This window comes from Callorhinus ursinus, unplaced genomic scaffold (genome assembly GCF_003265705.2).
Source record: "Callorhinus ursinus isolate GAN/ISIS: 27379988/994484 unplaced genomic scaffold, GSC_fseal_2.0 scaffold41, whole genome shotgun sequence".
In the NCBI taxonomy this organism is placed as follows: Eukaryota; Metazoa; Chordata; class Mammalia; order Carnivora; family Otariidae; genus Callorhinus; species Callorhinus ursinus.
Window position 1 is genome coordinate 12,291,957 of NW_027397103.1, and position 6,448 is coordinate 12,298,404.

Genomic DNA, 6,448 nt, shown 5'->3' on the forward strand with positions numbered 1-6,448 from the left:
TCCATCTTACATTTCCAGTTGATCTATAGATCAGCATCATTCCTATCAAAATCTGTGCACAAAACAGTTAACATAGCAGGCCCAGGGATACCATCATTTGAAAATCCTGCTTCCAAGGTTGGCCCTTGGCTAGGATCTGGGAATTTGTGTTTGGGGAGGGTTCCACCACCCCAACTGATAAGAGTAGCTCAGTGTGCCTTAACTGTTTATGCAAACAACATAGTTTACCGGCTTTCCTCCTGGGAGTATGGAATTTTGGTATGCGCTAGGCAGAAGGTGCCTGCATGACAAGCCCCCTTAAAAACCTTTGGCACAGTCTCTAATGAGCTTCTCTCATAGACAACATTTCACAGATGTCATAACTCATTACTGGGAAGTTATGCTAAATCAAGCCAGTCACAAAAGACCTCCTATTGTATGATTCCATTCATATGAGATGTCCAGAATAGGCAAGTCCATAGAGAGAGAACATCTACTGCATGCAAAGTCTAGAGTGTTATAGTCAACTGGGCTGTGGAGTTAAGCAGTCTTTGACTTGAACCTTACAATTGCTACTTGCTGGTACATAAGTTTGATCAAGTTCCCTAATCTCTCCAAATCCCTATTTCCTCAATGTAAACTGGGAAAAATAAAAGTATTTCCCAAGAATGGTGTGAAGGTTAGATGAGATAATGCATGAAAAGTGCCTAGTCCAGGGTCTAGCACATCTTAAGCATCAATGGATGCTGTCTATTATTGGCTATTATAAAAAAGTGTTAGTAATCTTAACTCTTAGATCCCTCATAGAATTCAACAATCTGTTGGTAGCTAGTCATGACCCTTCTCTCTCCATCGAGAAATTATGAAAACAATTATGAGTTACAAATTTAGCTAAGGTTCTTAAAAGTGTACTCAGCAGACCACCAGCATTGGGATCACCTGGAAACTTTCCAGCAATGCAAATTCTTGACCCACTGAATCAGAGACTTTGGGAGTGGGCCCCAGCAATCTGTGTTTCCACAGCCCTCCAGGTAATTTTTTTTTTAAGATTTTATTTATTTATTTGAGAGAGAGAGAGAGAGCACAAGCAGGGGGGAGGGGCAGAGGGAGAGGGAGAAGCAGACTCCCCACTAAGCAGGCTCCAGAGCCCTACATGGGGCTCCATCCCAAGACCCCAGGATCATGACCTGAGCTGAAGGCAGACACTTTACTGACTGAGCCACCCAGGCGCCCTGCCCTCCAGGTAATTCTAATGCATGCTCAAGTGAAAAACAGTAAGTGATAGCACAGTGTTCAAAGGGGTGGGTTCGAGACCAGATCACAAGTGTGAAATTGTGATTGACTCTGCCACTTGCATGCTGTGTGATGTTAGGCAAGTAAATTGTGCCTTTACTCAGGGGCTCAGTTTTCCCAGCTGTAATACGGGGTAATGATATAATCTAGTTTGTGAGATTGTCGTGAAGGCTTTAGAACAGTGTCTGGCACATGGTAAGTACCCAAGAGATGTTGGCTGTTATTGTTACTATTATTTTAAAAAATTTTATTTATTTATTTATTTATTTATTTATTTATTTATTTATTGCGCACAAGTGGGAGGAGGGGCAGAGGGAGAAAGGGAATCTCCAGCAGACTCCGTGCTGAGCATGAAGCCCAACATGGGGCTCCATCCCGCAACCCTGAGATCATGACCTGAGCCAAAATCAAGAGTTGGACGCTCAACCGACTGAGCCACCCAGGCGCCCCTATGTTGGCTATCATTATTATTATTATAAGCTACTTTTATCACCTAAATATGAAATATAAGATATTTCCCAAGTTCATATAATTATTGGAGAACCAGATATGGAAAGCTGGATTAGCAATGTAGAATAGATTTACAACAAAACTTTTTAAAGTCACAAGATATATCAAAGATTTTTTTTTTTAAGACTTTATTTATTTGACAGAAAGAGAGCACAAGCAGGGGGAGTAGCAGGCAAGAGAGTGGGAGAAACAGGCCCCCCACTGAGCAGGGTGCCCAATGTGGGCCTCGATCCCAGGTTGCTGGGATCATGACCTGAGCCAAAGGCAGATGCTCAACTGACTGAGCCACCCAGGCGCTCCGATCATGATACAAAGTTTTATTTATTTATTTATTTTTAAAGATTTTATTTATTTATTTGAGAGAGAGAGAGAGAGAGAGCACATGAGCGGGGGAAGGGTCACAGGGAGAAGCAGACTCCCTGCTGAGCAGGGAGGCTGATGCGGGACTCGATCCTGAGACTCCAGGATCATGACCTGAGCCGAAAGCAGTCGCTGAACCATCTGAGCCACCCAGGCACCCCATGATACAAAGTTTTAAAAAGAATTTCAAAAACACTCTTCCTCTGAGATTTAAGACCATGTATGCAGCTGCACTCCACCCCCCCCACCGCCCCGCCTTTGAGTAGAAACCAAAGTGACTGCAAAAGGTCATAAGGTTATGCCCTATGGTTAAACAAAGGAAAAAGTGATGTAGAAAACTGAAGCAGTGGGTGGGCCACACTTAATAAAAAAGCAGCTATAAATGTTTGCAGGCTAATGTCCACCAATAGGAAAGTTCCATGAGCAGCCCCTGGCTGGCTCAGTCGGAAAAGCATGCAACTCTTGATCTCACGGTTGTGAGTTTGAACCTCATGTTGGGTATAGAGGTTACTTAAGTTAATAAAACTTAAAAAAAAAAAAAAAAGAAAAAAGAACCATTAGCAAATATCTGTGGTCCTATTGATGTAATTTTGGTATGTAGGTGAGTTCCAGAGCTGAGGGCCAAGAAAGAATTCTTGAGACGTCTTTGGTGCAAAATGGTGGTTTTATTAAAGCCCGGGGACAGAACCCGTGGGCAGACAGAGCCGCTGCCCCGGGATTGTGAGGGGTGAGTGATCATATACTTGAGAGTTGGGGGAGGTAAGGAAAAGGGAGGTTTTCAAAAGAATTTTTTATGCTAAAAGAGGACGACCTACAAGATATTGGAGGCCTTGTCATTGTCAAGTTTTTCCCTCTAGTAAAACATAACGTTAAGACAGTTGGGAGTTTCCTTCAGGAAGTTAGGTTATTGACAAGAATTCTTTTGTTGATAAGGACGCTTTTTTTCTTGTGAATCACGAAGACATTTTGTAAGCTGAGGGAGACCCATGTCCTGCAGGACTGTGATCTCTATTAGCTAACCATTTGTTTTTCCTTCCCTTAGCGTTAGGGCAGCCAGGAGTGCCTGAGAAATGTTCCACCTGTCCCACCTGGGAGTGGGGAGCGGGGGGGTGTGGGAAGCAGGGTGTCAGCTTCTGCTTTGTCCTCAGCTTGCCTTCAGCTCCCTCATCACTATTTTGATACATCAAGCAGAGTAAGTTTTATTCTCCTTCTGAATACCTGTGGCACCATTTATTTCCTGAGTGGTACACTCAGTATAGCTTTCTTCGTGTTCTCCACATTATTTTCAAGTGTTCTTACCTTTAAATCATGTACTGAAACAGCAAGGATTCTGGAAATTTTCCAGTTTGGCTTAAATGCCTGCAACCTTGGGTCAGTGACTTCATCTCTAGGAGTTAAAGGTCTTTAGAAAACAATCTGGTTGCAGGAAGGGTGGTACCCAGGGCACTAGTTTTGAATCTGTGTTTGCATAAGAACATACTTTTTTTGTTTTGTTTTGTTTTTAAACTTAGGTGAAATGTTTATTCACTGTGGTGAGTGGGTGAAGAAGCATTACAGGAGATTTTGGCAGAAGAGAATACAGTCCTCCGTCCCACCCTCCAGGCTAGCTCTTGCTGCACCCTGGAACATAAAAATACACTCCTCAAAGAGTTGTTGAGACGATGAAATGAGCCTAGTCCAGTGCCGGGCAGGTTTGCTCTAAGATTCTATTAGTGTGCAACTTCTACAGAAATCTCAAGTAGGGTGGTCCCTGCTGCCCTCTAGATCTTCTGCTTGGTTTGTAAAGTATTCTGCTATTTATTTTTAATTACAGCTGACCCCTGAACAACACGGGAGTTAGGGACACCAATTCCCCCCCCCCAGGTCAGAAATCCACGTATAACTTTTGACTCCCCCAAACCTTAACTGTTAATGGCCTACTGTTGACCGGAAGCCTTACCAATAATAAAAACAGTCGATTAACACATATTTTGTATGTTCTATGTATTAAATACTGTATTCTCACAATAAAGTAAGCTAGAGAAAATAAAATGTGATTGGGCATCTGGGTGGCTCAGTTGGTTAAGCGACTGCCTTTGGCTCAGGTCATGATCCTGGAGTCCCGGGATCGAGTCCCACATCGGGCTCTGGGCTCTGGGCTCGGCAGGGAGTCTGCTTCTCCCTCTGACCCTCTTCCCTCTCGTGCTCTCTCTCATTCTCTCTCTCTCAAATAAATAAATAAAATCTTTAAAAAAAAAGAAAAGAAAATGTGATTAAGAAGATCATAAGGACAATACATTTACAGGACTGTCCTGTACTTACCGAAATAAATCCAGGTGGACCCCACAGAGTTTAAACCCATGTAATTCAAGAGTCGGCTTTCTCTAGACCTGGCCATCAGGGAGAATGCCTTTCAGATGACCCTTCAAGAGGCCAAGAGGCGAATGAAAAGATACTCAACATCACTAATTAGAGAAATGCAAATCAAACCACAGGGAGGTAACACCCTGCACAGCCATCAGGATGGCTATTATTAAAATAAAAACAACAACAAAACCCAGAAAAGCTGATGTGGAAAACAGTATGGTGGTTCCTAAAAAATTGAAAATAGAATAACTATATGATCCAGCCATTCCACTTTTGGGTATATATCCAAAAGAATTGAAAGCAGAATCTGGAAGAGGTATTTGTACACCCATGTTCATAGCAGCATCATTCACTTCTAGCCAAAAGGTGGAAGCAATCCAAATGTTCTATCAGCAAATGAATGGATAAGCAAAGTGTGGTCTACCCATACAGTGGAACGACTTTCTGACAATTGCTAAAACATGCATGAACCCGAGAACATGATGCTAAGTGAAAGAAGCCAACCACAAAAGACAAATGCTCTATGATGCTTCTCATGTGAGGTGCCTAGCATAGTGAAACTCACAGAGACAGAAAGCAAAACAGTGGTTTACCAGGGGCAGGGGGATTGGGGAGTTTTATTTAATGGAGACAGAGATTCAGTTTTGCAAGGCAAAACAGTTCTGGTTGTTGGTTGCCCAACAATATGAATATACTTAACAGCACAGAACTGTACACTTAGAAATTAGATGGTAATTAGAAATTTAAATGGTAAATTTTATGTTTTGTTTGTTTGACCACAATTAACAATTTAAAAAAAAGAGAGAAAAGAACTTGCCGGTCAGTGGGAGGGCTGCTATTTGCTGCCAGCTTCCAGCTGTAGCACCTTTGGATTCTGTGCAGCATTCGTGCCGGGACACGCTTCCCACGGCCTCTCTGCTGATGACTAAGCACAGCAGGGAGACTAGGACCACGACATTTGTGTCCAACATGAGACAACTCTAACGGCAATCTGCTCTGGGACAACCAACCCCGGGGGTCCAAGTCTATGCTTCCGTCTGAGGTTCTTGCTTCCTGTTTCTTTCCTTTCCTTTCTTAGACACCAAACCTGCAATCCTGGTCTGAAGGCTTTCTCTGCCCAGCACTGCTTCCTCCTTCTCTGTGACTCACAGGGGTATCTCCACTAACCCTCTTTGTGCTCCTAACTTGGTCTGACCCTCTGTTAATTGGAGGATCCAACTAACACAAGAAACACGTGAACATATGCTCATTGTGAAAATTTTTTAAATGTTACTTGGTTAGATATACTTCAAAGTGAGAGATCCTCTTGCACAATCCTGCCATTATCCCCAGAAGCTACTAAAGTTAGCAGTTTGAAGTAACCTATACCTGCACTAATCTAGTAGCCTCTGGTATGTGAGTAACAAGTGCTTGAAATGTGGTTTGTCCTAATTGAGATGAGTTATAATTGTAAGTACATACTGGAATTCTAAAATGAGAATAGAAGCTCTCTCTCTGATGATATTTCTAATGATTACATGTTAAAATGATGTTTTGGATGTACTGGGTTAAATAAAAAATATTATTTAAATTAGCTTCACTGGTTTCTTTTCACTTTTTTAATGTGGTTACTATAAAATTTAAGATGACATATGGGCTGACATTCTCTTTCTATGGAACAACACTGTTCAACACCAGTGTGGTCTGACAGAACTTTCTATGGTGATGGAAATGTTCTGTATCTACACTGTCGAATATGTGAGCCACTAGCTACCACATCTGTTGAGCACTTGAAATGTGGCTAATCCAACTGGGAAACTGAGTTTTTAAATTTTAAGTAATTAAGTCAGGGGCGCCTGGGTGGCTCAGTTAAGCATCTGACTCTTGATTTTGGCTCAGGGCATGACCTCGGGATTCTGATCTCAGGGTCCTGAGATTGAGCCCCATGTTGAGCCCTGCATCATGCTTCGCACTGACCGAG